Source organism: Protopterus annectens, chromosome 7.part0 (genome assembly GCF_019279795.1).
Source record: "Protopterus annectens isolate FY-2018-M chromosome 7.part0, PAN1.0, whole genome shotgun sequence".
Classification (NCBI taxonomy): domain Eukaryota; kingdom Metazoa; phylum Chordata; order Ceratodontiformes; family Protopteridae; genus Protopterus; species Protopterus annectens.
Genome location: NC_056739.1, coordinates 615492147 through 615511961, shown reverse-complemented (window position 1 = coordinate 615511961; position 19815 = coordinate 615492147).

The following is a 19815-nucleotide window of genomic DNA, read 5'->3' as shown; positions in this document are numbered from 1 at the left end:
CATTTTCACACAGACACACACACACACAGTCATTTTCATAAGAGATAATCACTGTACTCAACAATTACAACCACTTTATTAATTGTGCACAATAAGGATATCTGCTTGTGTTAAAAATGGATACTATCCCAGCTAGCTTCACACTAATACAAACAACTTCTGCAAAGGCAGAATAATTCTAACTGTGTAATTTGAACAAATGATAAAAGTTTCAATCAGCTTCAACTACAATCATCCCCTTAATCCAGCAATTTAAGCCAGATTTATTAACTATCTATATCTCAGATTACATATGTAATAAAATAAAACTAGTAAGAACTGACCACAGTAATTTATTTTAAGCACTTGAACAACTTTGACTGTGCATCTCAGACATTTGATTGCAATCAAATTTTAAGTACTTGTACAACTGTGACTGTACATCTCTGATATTTGACTGCAATCCAAATGACTGAATAAATACATAAATAAGTGCCACACTTTCAGAATACAGTATGTAGTCCACTGCAACTTTCCCCATGCACACACTTGCACACCTCAACCTTGTAGCTCAAAAATCAAAGAGAAAACCAAAAATATAATGGTGGATGAAAGACAAAATCAGGAAGAGCTATTGTCTTTATATAATTAGAAACTTGCTAAAATAACAGATTTTGCATTAGTGTGTTTTTTTCCTAAAGGCTACAAAGAATGAAACTCAGGTGTCCATTACTTAGTAACTGTGATTCTCACTCACTTTATGAGGAAAAGACCAAAATATGAGGCAAAAAAAAAATCACAGACAATTTGCAAACTCAATGACAAATGAAATTGTCTTCAACACCCTTCACACATACGCGCAAATACATACAGACATACATACACACACACACACACACACACACACACACACACACACACACACACACACACACACACACACACACACACACACACACACACACACACACACACACTCTTACCAGCAGCATAAGCAGCAACAACGTCCCTCTCTTGGAAAAGTCAGCATGGCAGCAATAAAATCTCTCTCTCAGCAAATTCAGCATTCATCGCACGGCAGCAAACTCCCTCTCGGGCCTCGGCAAAGTCAGCACTGCAGTGCAACAAGTCTCTAAAGCAATGAAACGAAAGCCAGCATATAAGCAGAAGCAAAGTCCCTTGCTCGTTATTGTCCAAAACAGCAGCAAAGCCAGCACTCTCGGCAACAAGTTCAGTTCCTTTCAAATAGCAAAGCACTTCCTGCCTACTCGCAACCAGCCAGAAATGATGATGGGAGCTTCTTGAGCTCAATTCCGACTGGCTGGTAGTGCTGACAGAGCTGACGTCATCGCGCACGTGATGATGTCAGCTCCAACAGCGCGAAAATTAAAAAAAAAAAAAACAAAAGCAAAGAAATCGGAAATGAAGGGGTGCCACGTGGCACCCCTTCATTTGGACCCCAAAACTCGGTAAAAACCGAGTAATTTGGGGCGGTTGGGAGGACTGTAATGAAGTCATCCAGCTCTTGCAATGTTGTATTGCTGCACCTACACGGTTAGGTACAAGCTGACACTTTGAAGAAATATGTGATTAGTATAACTCTCCTCATTTGCATACCCCAGTGTGTTGGTTGTTGGTTACTGCTCTAAAATGGACCCTTTCCCCTTGACAACCAGCGCTATCTGGTATTCTTTGCATTCCACATGCCATAGACTATAATGGGAAAATGCAGATTTAACTTAAAATTGAGTTTTCCCATTTTGTTTTTTTATTTTCGGCACGATTCCATTTGTGCGCCACTGCCCTATGCTTAAACGGCCGAGATTGGCCAAAAAAAAAGGTTTAATTTTGATAATAACTAATCAATTTTTAATGTCAATGGCCTTATATTTGGCCATTGGCATGTCTAATGTACATAATACATGCTTTTTCATGAGCTGTCATGCCTCCATTTTGTCAGTTGCATGGTTTTCACCAGCAAATGAGGTGATTTGCCTGTTTACCAGTTTTCTGTGCTGGAACATTGTAGGGCCACTCATGAACATGAAAACGGCACTATCCTGAATTGCTTGGTGGCCATTTTCCACACAGGAGCTCCTACACTGTTCCTGCAAGGACTTTTTGGCTTCCTGAATCCTGGGGCATGTCTATGATTTTTGTTGATCTTTTCTCCCCTTCTATATTCTACTAACAATGATACTAGTCTTAATTGCTTTATAGTTTTCTCTATTCGATACTTCCATGATGGTATTCGATTTCTCCCCTTCCTTTCCCTTACTTCCCTGTGTTCATGTAGTAGAACTTTATCAGTTATTAATTTAGCTGCACAGTAATATATCCTGTTTACTTCTGTTATATCACATGGATCTCTATGGATAGTCCTAATTACTGTGTTCATTTGTTGTATCAAACTTCTGACTTTTTGGGTTTTATTGATCTTTTGCAGTCTATTTCTTTCATTGATCTTAATATATCTATCTCTATTAAATAAAGCAACTCTTCTCTTAGCTCATTTTCTTCTAAACTGAGGGCATATTTTTTGTTTTCCATTTCCTGCGGGCATTCCATAGAAAGTTCTATTACATCTTCCTGTGGCACATTCTCTTCAATTTTGTCCTGTGCCACTGCCATCCATTGCTCTGTCATATGGGAGCTCACTGGCTTATCACTCCTCAACACTGACTGTGTCAGAGTTTTTACAATTTCTTGTTTCTTCCCTTGCTATCCAGCTTCAAATCAGCATTTATACTGGTTTCCTGTGGAAGGCTCCAAAATATCTTCATATGGCACCTGACCAATTGCTTCCCGTTCCACTGGTTTCCCTTTAATTTGGAGGTCCATTGGTCTATCCTGTTGTGGTGGTTTCTGAATTAGATTTTCTACACTGAATCCTTCACTTCAGAGGTACTCCATAGCCTCAGTTTGTATTTCTTTAACGTTTCCATTATCAATCTTCTTTTCTTCTTTGTCTTCTTATTTTTTGTATTGTAAGGTTTCCATGTCTGGATTTCTTTGCCTGTATTTCTCTTCAAATATCTTTGGTGCCGCTCTTTTTGTATTGATTAGTTTTGCTTTCTCCTTTGCATAGATATTACACCATATTAAATCTCTTTTTCTTTCACATGCCCATATTTCTTCTTCAGATGCCTGTTTCTCCTTACTTTGGGGACTTGTTCCATCATGCTGCGATGTAACCTGTGTTAGACCTGCTGCACCAAATCCTTCACTTTGCAGGCACTCCATAACTTCATTTTCTATTTTTTTAACTTCTGCTTTACTAATCTTCTTTTCTGCAACCCCCTTTGTGCTATTATTGTTTTTAATTGTGACATTTTCCATGTCTGGATGCCATTGCCTGTATTTCTCTTCAAATATCTTTGAGGCTGCCTTCTTTATATTGATTAATTTGGCTTTCCCTCTGCATAAATATTGCACCACATCAGATCTCTCTTTCTTTTCCATGTCCATATTTCTTTTTTATACTTTTCAAAAATATCTAGGTTTTGTTGTTTATATTTTCACACTTCCTCAGATGCTTCTTTTTCCAAACAGATCAAAGTTTCTTGGTCTATATACTGTTTTTCACAAATCTGTTGTATTAATGACCACAGATTTTTATTTGAAGCTTCTGACAGTTGTTCTTGTGGATGTATTTTTCTTTCCTCTAATTTCTCTCCTAATCTTTTTGTATATCTTGTGTCTGGAAATTCTGGGCTTTTTGCATTATAGTAACAATACATAATTCCTTTCTTATCCTCAATAGTCCACTTTCTTGTCTTTATGGCTCTTCTTTGGCCTATCAGTTTTTGTGATTTTTGTGGACTGATACTTCCTTCTACAGCAGGGTGGCTATCCTTTCCCTGGGCCTGACCTGACCTCATTGTAGGAATGTTTCCATATTTTCAGGATTCTACACTGTCATTTCTTCCAGTCCTGACACTAGTGCACCTACCAGGATTAGGCACTTTTTTTATCCTGGGTCTTATGCACCCAGCTGTCTTTTTTATTTTGACCTACTTCAGTCCATGATCTATGCTATATAAATACAGTCTATATATTAATGTCATCTGGTGAGATTTTGTGAAAAACAGGGTCCACCTTGTGAAGGTACTAACAAAGACTTGAGGATGAATCCAGTTTCAGCAATACCATTCTCCTTTGCTTGCTGACTTATCATCTCTCCATTTGGACCAATACATTCATATATGGATTTGTCACATAACTAAAATGACAAGCCCTGTATGTATATAGCAATTAAGGGACTGCGAAACACTAGCATAGAATACCCATGGTTTATTTAGGGTCAATCTAAGGCTATTCCACTGCTCCCAGTGCCAATGAGTATTAATATATAGTCCTGTTTGTATTCCAGACTTGACTGCATGAATATCTTAAACAAAAGCAATCATTGAGCCAGCATTAAAATTGCTATTTGGAATGTTAAAAGCATAAATGGGAATGCGGGGTGAAGAGCTATTTCTCATAGTTACAGGATAAAGGATCACAAACTGCATTATTAAAAGAAGCTAAACCACAGAAGAATTAAATAACTGCCATTCTAAGTTACATGAAATGATGAAGCTAATCTCTTTGACACTAAATACTTCAAACTAGTTATGCAAGATGGTCAAAGGTAACAGATTAGCAGAAACTGCAGAATTGTAGTGTGTTAGCTGTGCATGCATACTTTATAGTTGGAAACTTTTATAGGCCAAATCAGGATTATGTCACTCCTTTTCTGAGATTTCAAGATGATATAAATAACATGGAGGCCTGTGGTATCCCCATTCTTGCTGGAGGAGACTTTTCTGTGGCACAGGACACAATAATTGACATATATGGGGAAAGAGGCTAAAGTGACAAAGGACCCTAGTATTTGGTTTGTAATTGTGAAGCCCCACCACTGGCCCAGTAATCAAGGAGCCTCATTCCCCCCCATGGCAACAGTGGGGGACGTACATTGGGAGGATGACAGGTACATACACAGTATTTCCAGATGCAGCTGTCTGCATCAAGTGCAATTTTCCTTAAGAGCACACACAGACCACAGTCAGTCCAGGGCTGGTTTCTCCCTGTTTCTTCAGATCCCCAGTAAGACTCCCCACTGGCACAGTTATCGTGCTGAGATCTCAGCTGAGTGGCCAAACCAAGACCTCCAGCACACTCTCTGTCCAACCAGTGCTTCGTGCCCCTGCCCAAGTAGCTGACACACACACACTTTGAGGTTTGATTTATACACACACACACATACACACACACACCTGGGAAAGGTTGGCACAGGTTTACTAGCTATGCCCCCCCTTCTGCCCAGACTATAAGGTAGTCATCACTACCACGAGCCACGTCCTTATCAGCTGCTTAACAAAGGGTGTCCAATCTTACTGTGTAATGTTACTATCAATACAAATGGTAGTTTGACCAATAGTAGGGCTATTAGGAGTGGCCCACAGCATCACCAAATAAATATCAAGTACTCCCAAAACTTAAATATGTCTCACAAATATCAGCCACAATGAAAGGTTTAAATATATTTAATGATAAATAATAAACAAAAAACAAAGTATATAATCACAGTAACATCAGAGTTCAGAATCACAGGAAATATTTAAAACAACATTGCAGGACAGTCCCAAATAAATAAAGAAAACATCTAAACTATACTTCACTATATTCCTGACTGAATCTAAGAGAATTACTACACCCTAGCTAACTTATTAGATATGGTGAGTGGAATTTGATGTTCTCAGGTCAAAGACAAATACAGAATACATAGTCTCTCTCAGAGAGTTCTTAAGTTAATATCCCAAATATTACTGCTGGAATAGCTTGCAGGATGAGATCACTGTTTGTCATCTGACTCTATCCCAGGTGAAAAATAACCATTGATGCAGCCGGTAGCATTTAACATCTACCTGTAAAAAATACATAAACAAGGCTTTTCTTAAATCTAAGTCAGAGCCTGGAAGTCATAAAACAATAAAACACTTACAAGACAATGCAGAGAACCTCTAGTTCTAGACATTGTGTCTGTTACTGCACTGAAACCGAAAGATAACATCCTTCTATTATGTGGTCATAAAGTAATCTAAATTTCAGCTATTTTTCTGAAATTAACCTCCTGTGTTCCAGTTTCCATTGTTAAAATATATACATCTAAAGAGTTGCAATAGTATATCTACATTTCTATTCTGTTCTGTTCCAATAGGGTACACTGTGGATACATTTTTAATGCTCAGTACTTTACAACCCTTTTCAACACACACTTCTGTACCAGCAGTTTGATATGCACATAACATACAGTTCTAATACATTTGTAACATAAGCATATGAATCATGTTGATATTCATAAATGACATATAATTATTTACAAAATTCCAGATAGCTGGGCTGGAAGTATCTCCTTTCATGATAGTAACAAACATACTTGTGAACAAATATTTGGAGGATAAAACATTCTGATTTGAGGGATTACTCTTACTTGCCTCTTGCAGCTAGGTTTTCTAACCTAATCAATAATTTTTCTCACTATTTCCTTTTGTCTACAATGCTAATATAGTATAAGCTGTTGCCACAGACTGTATTGTGTTAATCTTAGAGGTTAATGAACTAGGCAGACCCTCTCCCACTGAAGGAAAGTGATGAGAGGGATTACTTCATGGAGTGGTTGATTAGGTTAGGGACAGTCCTTTAAGCTATAATGCCTATACTGTTACCAGATGGAGACCATTTAATGACTATCTTAGGAGAAGAGTGAATAGGAAGGTGAAGTGGCAGTGGAGAGAAGACATCAGTCAGATGGAGATTTTTAAAAAGAATGGATCACAAATACCCTAGAATATATCTACCAATGAAGGCTCCAAAGCAAGAATTGATAGCTCTTAGACACAAACTCTAGGACAGTAAATGGAAAGAGCTAAAAGCTGTGAAGCTTAAGGTAAGAAAATATATGTATGGTCAGACATGAACATGGAGTGAAGCATACTCTTTTAGTCATGAATGATATTTTTCAGGAATTCAGTGCTGACCCATATAACTTACTACACTGGAGTGGCAACTAATTACAGGTAACAAGCAAACAGGGGAGTCTGTCGATTAGTGCAGATGATTAAGGCTCTAACTGACAAACTCCCTGTCAGTTAGTTCAGAGGATTAAGGCACTGAGCTGTTAACAAGCTGCTTTCTGTAGTCAAGGGTACACACTTTGATTCCTTCCACCTCCACTTGCATAATGCATCACTCTGAATAAGACACTTAACCAGACAGTGTTGATGTCCAGGGAGTCTACCTAGTTAACAAATTAAAATAAAAAAGGAGAACTGACATTTCTATGTGAGTAGCTGTCAGAAACCTGGCTAGTGACCTTGAAAATGTGCTTCCAAAACTCATACCCCATGCAGCAAGAATTTGTGAAAGAGAGACAAGGAGGACTCATACTTGGTGAGGAGTTTCTTCAATTTACCATGCCTAAATGAGAGAACAGCAGTCCCTATCACAGAACTATTCATTTATTTTAATAAAGTATTTGACTCCCTGTCCTAGGAATTTTTGGAGGTGGAATTAGAATCAGAATAAATATAAATGTTCTGTGTTAGTGTAAGTTCCTATACACTAATCTAATCCCCATCACAGCTATTGCAGTCACCTCCTCACCCTCCCTTCCCAAAAGATCTTTGCCTTCTTGTTCACAGATTACTATATCTTCTGTGTCATGAGCCTCTTTCTTTCATTAAAGGAAATTCCATTTGTCTTCTCCAAATTAAAAGAACTGTCTGGACTGCAAAATGAACTACAAAAACAGCATGTTTCCCTTTCAACAATTATTATAATGCTTTGGAGCACCTAGACATAGGATCATAGTTTCATAGACTCATAGGAAGTTACTAGGCTAATGGCCCCAGGATCCTTACAAGCCTAGCCAAGTTCAACCCATGTTCCCAAGGGTATCTGGTTCAAACAGACACTAAAATCAGTAACTATTACCCTTGTCTAAAAGGGACACAGGTGGAACCCCCGGGGAGAATTTCCTGTTACCCATCCAATCATCCAAATTGCACTTAAACAGGGCCAACATTGGTTGGATGTGGGTGGAGCAACTTGTTAATATAAAGCTTTTTGTCAGCTTGTCTAAGGACTGGCAAAATTGTGGGTTATACTTCAAAATGAGCATGGAAGGAAAGGTAACAAAATCAGCCTGCTACTGGATCGGGGGGGGCGGGGTAGATTAAACATTTTTTATAGATCATGTAAGCTTTTCAAATTAACCAAACCTCAATGGTTTGAAGGAATATTCACAGAAGGAATTCCCATTTACCAATATTAAAGGCACCTGGAAAAAATTCTGGACTCCACGTTGCCAGTTCAGACAGGGAGAACTGTCTGACTCTCTGGCACAGAAACCTACATTTAGCCACACAGTTCAAGTGAATATGCATACATGACATCATGCACCAAGTTAACTTGCAGGTAGATTTAAGTACTAATTCAACTATTGGAGTTATCAGTATAATAATGGGTTTCTGGCCTAGGCTGTGGTCTGGTTCCAGTAGCATGGTCAGTTGGGTATGACATTTTTGGCATTTTGGAGAAAATAATACCTTACTTACAGGACAGTCTTATTTGGACTGTAGGTGTACGAAGTGTATACATTTTCAGTGCAGGAATTTCATTGGTTTTATAGACGACTTTCTGTTACTATTAGATTACTTAGTACTTTTTGGTAGGAATTGCCAATGGACATTTCATGTGAATTGCATATGTACATTTCAAGTTTAATGGTATTAGAGTTTACAGCCTTCAGCTTTCCTTGTATGCAGGTTGGCATAATGGTCAAGGTGTTTACCTTACAGACAGCAAGTGCAGGGTTTAATTCTCACATGGAATAATTGACAATGCTTAAAGTGGCCCCCAACGGATTTTTCCTAGTACTAATCTATGAACCTAAAATTGTATGTAACTTGCTTTTGTTTTGTTTGCAAAAACATTTGTAAATGATTTATAAGATTGTTTAATACCTGTTTATCTTTGGATATAGATGTGCTTAATATATTGTTATTATGCAGTTTTGGTGTAGAGTCCATGTCTATTATTTGCATGCATTGTTTGAATGTTGTATTCTCATGCTGTTAAAAAAAGATGACACTCTTTTGAATCCAAAAGTCAGTATCACAAAGAAAGAAGGAAAAAAAAGAAATTCTTGATCCAAAGTAGTACCCAAAAAGAAGAAAAAACATTGAAGATCATGGATAAAGGCTTGGCACAACCTACTGTGCCTGGAGAACTTTTACGTTGGGGAAAAAATGGAAAAGCAAGATGAACCAATGCATTGTACATTTCTGATTAACACAGCTCTGTTCAACTCTATGGTTCTCTGTCCAGTTTTAAATTTTATTTGAATTAAATGTCCAGTTATTAAATTTTATTGCTGATGTTGAAAAGTTTCAATGTCTTATGACTAAGTCCTACGTATTCATGCAGTAAAGTCTGTAGTATAGGTTGCCTTGTTTGCTAGAAAGGCAACCAAATATTAAGATTTAGGATTGTATTTGCAATGCATGTGAATGGCCTCAGTAACACTGGATGGAAAACTTAGTGATGGACAATGCCCCTGCAAGGAACTACAGGGCATTTAATCCATTGCAGCAAATATAGCACTCTAGAAACACTTTCTTTAGTTTAAGTACATACTTTTGCTTAACACAATTCTATTCAACTGCCAATTCACCAATGTTTTCCAGTCCAATTTTAAATTTTTACTAAAAATGTAAATGTTCAGTTAGGAGGTTTCTTTGCTTGTGTCTCAGAAGACACACCAGCTCTAGTTAAATGTCCAGTTAGGAGTTTTTTTTTGCTTGTGTCACTCTTTATATTAAACAAAATCAGTTTCAAGCTCATTTCAGCATATACATCAGATGAAAGAAATCACAGTTGTATACTCAATTCAGGGTATTCATCAAGAAAAATCACAGTTTTACACTGATTTAACAGGGAAACTACTACACTATGTCACTATGCATACATGTATGTGTGTATATATATATATATATATATATATATATATATATATATATATATATATATATATACGGTGGTGGTGCTGCGGTATCATTGTCACCTCGCAGTAAGACGCTGTCCGGTTCGATTCTCAGCTAGAGCGTCCTCTGTGTGGAGACATGCGTGAATGGGCGTGCCTTCGTTGAAGGTTGTGAGTCAGGGCTGGTAACCCGGCATGTAAAACTCAACTACCAATCATTAGCGGACCGGAGTTCCGCTGTGGCAACCCCTAACAGGGAAAAGCCGAAAAGACACAACATATAAAACTGTGCACAATATTAACCATTAGTGTGGGAGGTATAACACAACACATTTTCTTTAGTTCAATGAAATGTAAAAAATTCATTTCCAGCTCATATGGAAAGTAAGTACACTTGTGCTTAATATAGTTATGGTCACCTTACAGTTCAGCTCTGTGTTTTCTAGTCCAGTTTAAAGTTTTTATGTGGGACACAGCAGTCCCTGCAGTTGACAGACTTCATGTCCATACTGTCTTAATAATCCTAGATGCAACCACAAGTACATTCCTGGTTGTCCACAAGATAAGTCCACAGGCTTTCAGTGATTGTTTTGGTACTTCTGCAATTTCCTCTGGTCAGGGCCCACCAACAGTCTCCACTCTCGGCTTCAAAATCTCTCACCATGAGAGGCAAATTTCTGTCATCTCCATGGCTAGTAGCCCTATTTTCAACAATAGTTTTTACTGGTGATTCATATCTGAGTAGGTTATCACAGGATGTTATTACTATAATACACCGAGTATATGTGTTCTGACTGTAACATCTCACTCTCTCTCTCTCTCTCTATATATATATATATATATATATATATATATATATATATATACACACACACACACACACACACACACACATATATATATATATATATATATATATATATATACACATATATAATTTGTATGTGTGTGTGTGTGTGTGCATGTGTGTGTGTGTCTGTGCAAAGCATTTTTGTGTGTGAAACAGCCACTGTGCCACTCCACATATATTAACCATTAAATAATTTGAAATTTGAACTGCATACATGGAAGTACCAGAGAATATAGTAAAGACAGGTAGTAATAAGAACACAAATTGGTGCTCATCAAAATAATATGGAAAGGGAATTGGTCAGAAATGATGAAATTGTTTAGGTGGAGTACACTGACAGGACTAGAAGAAGAAAGGTTTGAAGTACTCTAGCATCGTAACATTCCACAGTGACAACTGGCTATGGTCTTAAAAGTGCTCAGGCTGTGAGTTTTTGAACTAGCATATTCATCAGCGATCCATATTTTATAAGATTCTAGATAGATGGAATACATGACTGTAAGTCAGGCCCAAATGGTTCTTGTATTAACAACCAATTCCTTGTGCAAGTTGGATAAGGCTAGTTGCAAGGATTGCCACAGCTGGTGTAAAAGACTGCAGTAACAAAACCAGCCACAGCACCTCCCTGGTGCAGTTGCACATCATTCTTCTCTTCTCTTCCACCCTTATTCAGAAACATAAACCCACCACTCTCGCTGCAGACTTACTACCTGCAAAAAGCTGCTAAAGTTATAGCCTACCCCATATCTATCCTCATCAACAGAACTATTTCTGAAGGAACTATCCCATCACTTTGGAAAGTTTCACATATTTTCCCCCTGCACAAAGATAGTAACTCCAAAGATTTATCTAACTACTAATCTTAGCCATATTATCCCCACTGGCTAAAATCATGGAGAGGTGCATTCATAAGCAGCTATTAAACCACCTACTAGAAAACAACTTACTAGCTATCTGCCAACATGGCTTCAAACCATTTCATAGCACCACCTTTGCTCTCTTATCCTTCACCAACTGAGTCACTAAAATTCATAATAATGATACTCTATCCTCAGCTCTCTTTATCGATCTGTCAAAAGCCTTTGATGTGGTCAACCACCAGCTACTCATAAACTTACTCAAAAAGTTTTCACTGGCTCCACTTGCTATACAGTGGTTCCAATCCTAACTAAATAACAGGCAACAATCCACGATATGGCAGAATAGCCTGTCTTTCCACCTCCCAATTACCCTTGGTGTCCCTCAAGGCTCCATACTTGGTCCTCTCCTCTTCTCTGTCTTTACAAACAACCTACACTCTGTAATACCTCAAGCTACCTGTATTCAATATGAGGATGATTCCACATTAATATGCTCACCCACTTCACCATCACAACTACAGTCCCTAACCCAAAATGTGTTTAGCACAGTAGAAAAATGGCTCCTTGACTAATGTCTCATTCTGAACCCTAAAAAAACACAAATGCTATTATTCACTCCCACCTGCAGAGCCTCCCCACTGAACTTCAATGTTATATCTACTAATGGTACTGTCATATCTCCTGACTCTACCACAAAACTACTTGGGGTACTAATTGATAATAGCCTTACCTTTGAGCCCCATATTAACAACGCTATAAAAACAGTAAACAAAAAATTAGGATCCCTCTATAGAATCAAACTCTTTCTGACCCCTTTAGCCAGGACCTCTATTGCCTGTACCCATTTAATCTCAACCCTTCTATATGCATTCCCTAACTATACTAAACTATGTAAAAGCAATATGAACAAGCTTGCCATCTCCTACAATAATATTGCAAGATTTGCAACTGGATCAACCTACAGAACCAATCACTGCAACAATCTTAATCAACTAGGCGGGTTAGAGCTGTCAAATCTAATTCTACTGAACCAAATAATAGTGGCCCAAAAAATACTGTATCAACCTTCAAATACTCCAATACTCACTAACCTAATCACCCCCTACAATAACCTAAAGTCCCTGCATTCATCAAACAAATTACTAGTTCAAATAAATAAAACCAACAATCTGGCCGGTGAATCACTGTTCTCTAACGCAGTGGGTAAAACCTGGAACACCCTCCCTGATCACCTAACCTCCCTATCCTCAGCTCCCCTATTTAAAACCAAACTTAAAACATACCTTAAATCTCACTGGTTATGCCCCTGTGCTAACCCAGACTAACTACCACACCTGTATCCTGACACTTATCTAAATGCCAGCATGAGGTAGTTAATCCTTTACTAACAATATTGTGCATGTGACTATACTGATCAATAGTGAACTATTTAATAATTAATCTTATACTAACAAATAATGTGCGTGTAACTTTACTTTTTAATAGTGTGCTTTTTGCTTACATAGTTTTACACATTTTACTGTATAACTTTATTGTTTAATAGTGTGCTTTTTGTTTACATATTTTTACACATCTTTGTATCTACATCCTTAGCTGTCTTATAATAGGAATCATTTTACTCATATGACAAAAGGCAAGGAACTGTTATAATAGACTAAACTTTGTAATGTACCTATGTTTTGTAAATACTACTCTGAAGTGTGGAGCTTTTCTCCCTGGGCCTCCACTGAAAATGGACATATATCCAGTTAGACCAGCCCAGTCAACAAATGTAAAATAAAAATAAATAAAAATAAAATAATAAATAAAATTCTTCTCACTAGGTGAGCCCATAAAATTGAGAGTGAGAAAGGCAACCCCTGGGTATGTCTGAAAAGGTAGGAGGGAAAGATGAGACAGTGGAATTTATAGATTATTGTGAGTGGTGTGTTTGACTCTGGCAGCAAGGAAAAAAACATGGATGGAGTGTTCAGAATTATACAAAAATCTTGTTGTAGCATTCTGGTTTGCTGCTTGGACAAACTACTGCTGTGGAATTGATGGAATGCAACGAAAATGCAGGAATGCAGAAACACTCAAAATATTTAATAAAAAACATGTAGACAAGCAAAGCTTTTGGGTTACGCCCTTCCTTAGTGTTTCACAATTATTAAATTAAAACACACTTAATTTATATAAAAACAATTAAGATCACATGACACAGCCACCCAATCACAAAAAAAAAAAAAAAAAAAAAATTCAAGTATAGTATATAAGCAAACCACTACTGCAGCTGCATTTGCTTTCTAGGTTTTAAGCTAACTGCGTTTTTCAGACATGGAAAGCTGTCAGCTTTAAGTCTCAAAATCCAGCTATATTCTTCATTCTCCAGGATGTTGTTAATATCACCCCCTCTAACACTATTGTATATTACAATAATAACCCTAAATTAAAAAAAGTGTGTAATATTGGGTCTATATTATCAGAACGAAGGTTTCAAACTCTGAATACCATATGGTCGACACCATATGGTCAAAGTTTGAAAATTTCGAATCTGATAAAAAAAATAACTAAGACAGGAAAACTGTCATTAAGTGTTTTATGTGGGGGGAAGCCACCCCTGCACCCCCACACACCAGCTACTTAAGTATACCAACTCCGAGATCGCACTACATTGAAGTAAAGGGAAGAATTCTCCATTCACTCGCAATGTTTGCAATATTCGCTCAGTTGGTGTCGTCCAACTGGTGTTCGCTCAATGCAGTCTTCACTGAACTAATATAGACCTTGTAATATCATTGTCTTTGACATGTTTTGCCAAGGTATTCGTCATTATATTTCTCCTCATATCTGATTTATGCTCAATAATACAATCCTTAAATTTTCGACTACATTTACCAATATAAAAACAGGAGCATTTCGAGCATGTAGCAAGATAAATGCATAGCGGTAAAATTCAAATTTTATTCCCTGTCTCAGGATGGATAAAAGAAGTACATGTGATAATATCCTTACAACAGTTACAATTATAACATGGGAATGTGCCTTGTTTGTTGACAATTGCTCTTGGCATCCTACAGTCCTTGTAACATAACATTCTATTTAATTTTTTCTTAGTCCTATATGCAAAACAGGGTTGAGTGCCTATAAGAGACTTCAGTCATTAAAATCTTCCAATTTTTCTGTATCACTTGCTTAACACCCTTTGCCCTCCTATTATAGGTGGTGACATATCTAGCTGTCTTTGTGAGCTAATAAATTACCCTTCTTCTGTAATTTGATATTTTTTATTGAACTAAAAAATGGGGCAGTTGTCCCATTTCTATCATTAAGGACTTCATCCATAATAGTATGTAACATCTCACTACTCTATCCTGTCTCACAAAACTCAGCAAACATCTTCCTCATTTGTTGTCTACATAGTATCATCAGTGTTATGTCTATTAATCCTGGTGAATTGTCCCTTAACAATTCCTCTAAAGACATGTGGAGCATGTATGCTAGTCTGATGGGTGTATCTATTAGCATGTACTTGTTTCTTATGTGCACTGGTATTCAGAATTCCTTAATGATTCTGAATATGTATATCCAAAAACGTAATCTCCTTATCAGAAAAATTTAATTTAAATTTCAAAAATTCTGTAGTCCCATTCAAATAGTTGACGTAACTTTTAAGAGTTTGCTCATTTCCCTTCCAAATTATAAAGCAGTCATCCAAAAAATGCTTGTATAACAAAACATTTGCATTTAAGGGTTTCTTATCACTAAATACATATTAATTTTCCCATTGATTAAGGACTAAATTAGCATACACTTTTGCCATGGGGGTACCCATAGCTACACCAGTTGTTTTGTAAGTAGGGCTGTCCTTCAAATATAAACAGATTTCTTGTTAGTACTACGTCTACCAACTGACATATATTCTCAGTCGGTCTGCCCTGCATATATGTATTAGAGCCTAACAAATCACATATAGCATCTATTCCATACTGGTTAGGGATCACAGTAAACCTATTTTAGCTAGAAAGCAAATGCAACTGCATTAGTGGTTTGCTTATATACTGTACATGAATTTTTTTTTGTGATTGGGTGGTTGTGTCATATGATCTTAATTGTTTTAATATAAATTAAGTGTGTTTTAATGTATTAATTGTGAAGCACTGAGGAAGGGGATAACCTGAAAGCTTTGCTTGTCTACATGTTTTTTTTTATTAAATATCTGGAGTGTTTCTGCATTCCTGCATTTTCTTTGCTTTGAATTGTTCTACCTGAACATAGTATACTACAGTGTGTTGTTTTTACATTAAGAAATGAAGGAATGCATAGTAGGTGATGAAATCAAGTAGTCAGGTGGCAGTCAGCAGACAGGAAAGTGTGGTGGAGCAATTAAAAGACCAGGGCAAAAATACAGAAGATATTCATTATCTAATATTTCTGTAAATTTGCTTAAGTTTAGCATTCTCGTATAACATTAAGGTTGGCTCCAGTTTCCCAAGCTGTACTACAGTTTCCTTTCCTTTTCAGTAGGATTTCCTCATGCATGATGACTTACAGAAGAGATTTTTAAAGAGAGAGAAATGAATACACTGTGCAGGACACATATGTAAGATTTTTTTTTCTAGTTGTTAGATGCTTCAAAATAGCAGTGACCAAGGTATGTTTCTAGGATTCTTCTTTACACTGAAAATGAAAGTTTACTTCTATCAAACTATCTCTGTTTTTAACAGGTCTGGTAGAGTCAATTATTACTTGACCAAAGGAAACATTTCTACTTGTGTGTTGTACTTTGTCATATTCAGTATGCATGTCAGTAAGGATGAAGTACAACTGACCAAATAAACACCTACATTTGAAAGATAATGCCATCAGGACCATAATAGTTTGAAGCCTACGCCTTTCTATCTCCCTATTCTAAATCTAGTATTTACTAAATTTATATTGTGCTTCAATAATTTTAAGAGAATGCAAGATGATGTCAATCATATTTATGGAAAGGAAGCAGAATTTTTTTTTATCTCTCATGCCTTGTATATGGAAATAAAATATCACTGTTGACTGCTGTCTAAGTTTATTAATAGTTTTTGAGTAACAACAACTTCAGCTTTAAACATCAATATTCTTTTTCTTAGCTTCACCTAATATGGCATCAAATGTTCATCATATTTATTTGAAGAAGTCAATAAAGTATTCAAACGTGTTAGCAACATTAATCTGCTTGATCATTTTGCAAGTTGAGTCTGTTGAAGATTTAAATAGCATCATTAATCTCTGTTCTTTTATGCAAGGATTTATTTATCAATTTTCAACAAAATATATCAAAATATGTTTCATAAAAGGCTTTCATATCTAAGGAATTGTTATCTCAATATAAAAAAAATCCAAGACCTTCACTTAGGCCATTAAGTAGAAGAACTTGTTAATGTATGAAGCAAGAATAAACTGATTGTTTTTTCTTATTAAAAAAATGGCTGCTGATATTAGAATTTCTATTCGCTATACGTTACACACATATCGTTTTATTTGAATTTTTTAATGAAGTTATTGATTTCTTTTTTGTTTATTCAGTTTGATAACCAAGGTAAAGCACTGATCCAAATGATCCTTTTTGAGTCTCAGCCTGGACCAATATAAATGACAGTAAGCAGGCAAGTTAACAAGAAGTATTACAAATACAAACCAAATGTTGTGTTCCAATAGCAATGGATCAGTAGCAGTAATAATAAAACATTACACAGTACAGAGGATAACAGGAAGGGATGGCTAATGTAAGGAGGGAAGAAGAAGAGAGATAAATATTGAAAGGAAAGAGTACAAAGTGTGCTACCAAGGTAAGGATACACAGAAATTAACTATATACAATATAGAAGAGAGGTGACATAGTGTAAGAAAATAATGTGAGAAAGACCAGTGTGTCCAACTGGTGATTAGATGATGTGCCCAGAGGAAAAGTACTTGCAAACTGGTTCAGACTTGAGATGATTTTTAAGCGGAGCATGAAATCGTGGGTATGGCATGAGGATTTTAAGATTAGTAGGGAGGGATTCCTAGAGGTTGGGGCTAGGATGGAGAAGGTATAGCTAATGCAATTAATTCTCATTCTGGGACATTAAAGAAGTGGACCAGAGTAGTTGAGACTTCATAGATTGCAACTGAGGGTGAATGGCTGAAGAGATTGGAGACAAGGGAAAGACAAGACTGTTCTTTGAGAAGCTTGCAGAGTTGGGATCCAAGACACAGTCTGTCACATTGTTGGACAGTTAGCTAGTTAGCTTTATTAAGCAGGATACAATGATGCTTACTTCTAGGAGAAAGGGCAGTGAAACAGCAGATGGAGATGCTTATAGTTTGGATGGTAGAGGACTTTTTCTTGGATGCTACTGCAACCATTCATAGTCAATATTGAAGCTTGGTTGGTAGAATGGCTTTGCCTATGGCAGTCCTGGTTGGTCTGGAGAGAAGGAGGGACATTTTCATAGGACTAAAATATGAGGGAATTCATTTTCTAACATATTTGTTCTAGGTGAAGATGAAAGTTCAGTGTGGGATCAAGCTACATACCAAAATATTTGAAGTAGATGACTTCATCAAGTGGATTGTCAAGATGGACATGGATACGATGTGAAGGAAAGCTTTTGTGCCATTCAGGGGAGGTACCAAACAGCATTACTTTAGTTTTGGAAATGTATAGCATTAGCTTTTTGTTATTAAGTCAGTTGATAAGAGAATACGAATCTGGTCGAAGTTGTTGTATGGTAGAGCAGGTCAGGTCTGAGTAAAATAAGACCATGTCTTCAGCGTAATGTAAGATAAAGAGGTGAGAGAGGTCAAGTGGTAGTTTATTAATGAAAATGGAAAAAAGAAGGGGAACCAGAATGGAGCCCAAAGGGACTCCTTTAAGGCGAGATGTGGAAGCAGAAAGGGTGTTCTGAAACTGAACAGAGCAGTACTGATAGGAAAGATACATTTTAAACCAAGGAGCTGTATCTGGGCTAATTCCAATTTTATTTAGGTGATCTAAGACAATGTTATGGTTAACCAGACTGGATGCTCTGGTGAGGTAAACAAAAATAGTTCCAGTGAGGTTGCATTTGTCCATATCCAGAAAGATATCAGTTAACTGTCCAGAGTGCTGTTGAAGTGTTCCTACTAAGCCAAACGCCATGCTGCTTTGTGTACACAAACAAAGAAACTCTGGGCCACCTGGAAAAAAAAGCAACAGAGGAAGTGTAAAAATACAAAAAACAAAACCCAGAGGTTTTTGAAAGGCATAAAAAAAAACATGGGCATGGGAAAGAAAAAGAAATCTGATTTGGTGCAATATTTATGCAAAGGAGAAAGTCAAAGATATTTGAAGAGAAATACAGATAAAGGCACTCAGATATGGAAAATTTCACAATACGAAAACTAAGAAAATGAATGGGGAATGTAGAACAGAGGATTAGCAGAGCAGAAAACAAATAGGAACTGACATTATGGAATACCTGTGAAGTGAAGGATTTAGTGTGGATAGTTTAACACAGGGTATGTCACAGCATGATGGAATGGTGTGTTCCCAAGTTAAGGAGAAACAGGTGGAACGGGAAGCATTTGATCACTTGTCACATGATGATGTACTAGAGTCTTCAGTAGGAAAGCAGTATAAAACTGCAATTGGAGTTGTTCAGCAAAGGAAGGAGCAGGAAACAGTGGCAACTCTGATGCAGGCAATGTTGTGGAGTGATGATCCAATGGGTTTCCAATTGATGTAGCAATGAATGACACAGCAGCAGCTGAAGAGGCTATGTCACAGGAAGACATTTTGAAACTTTCTGTAGACTCACCAAAACAAGGTAAATGCAAGCCAACAAACAAAAAAGTATCAATTTTTTGTGCTTTCTGTACAATGCCTGAAGGAAACACAGAGCAAAGAATGTACCTTCAGTTTAGAAGCAAATGATCTAAGGGAAGAGTTATTTGATTTAGTAAAGCTGGATATACATGTTAAGATTGATGAAAGAAGTAGATCACAGAAAGTAAATCAGACCCAAACTAAAACAGATGAACACAGTAATCGACTATTAACAGAAATTCGTATGACACAACAGAATAATAGGATATATTACTATGCAGCTAAATAG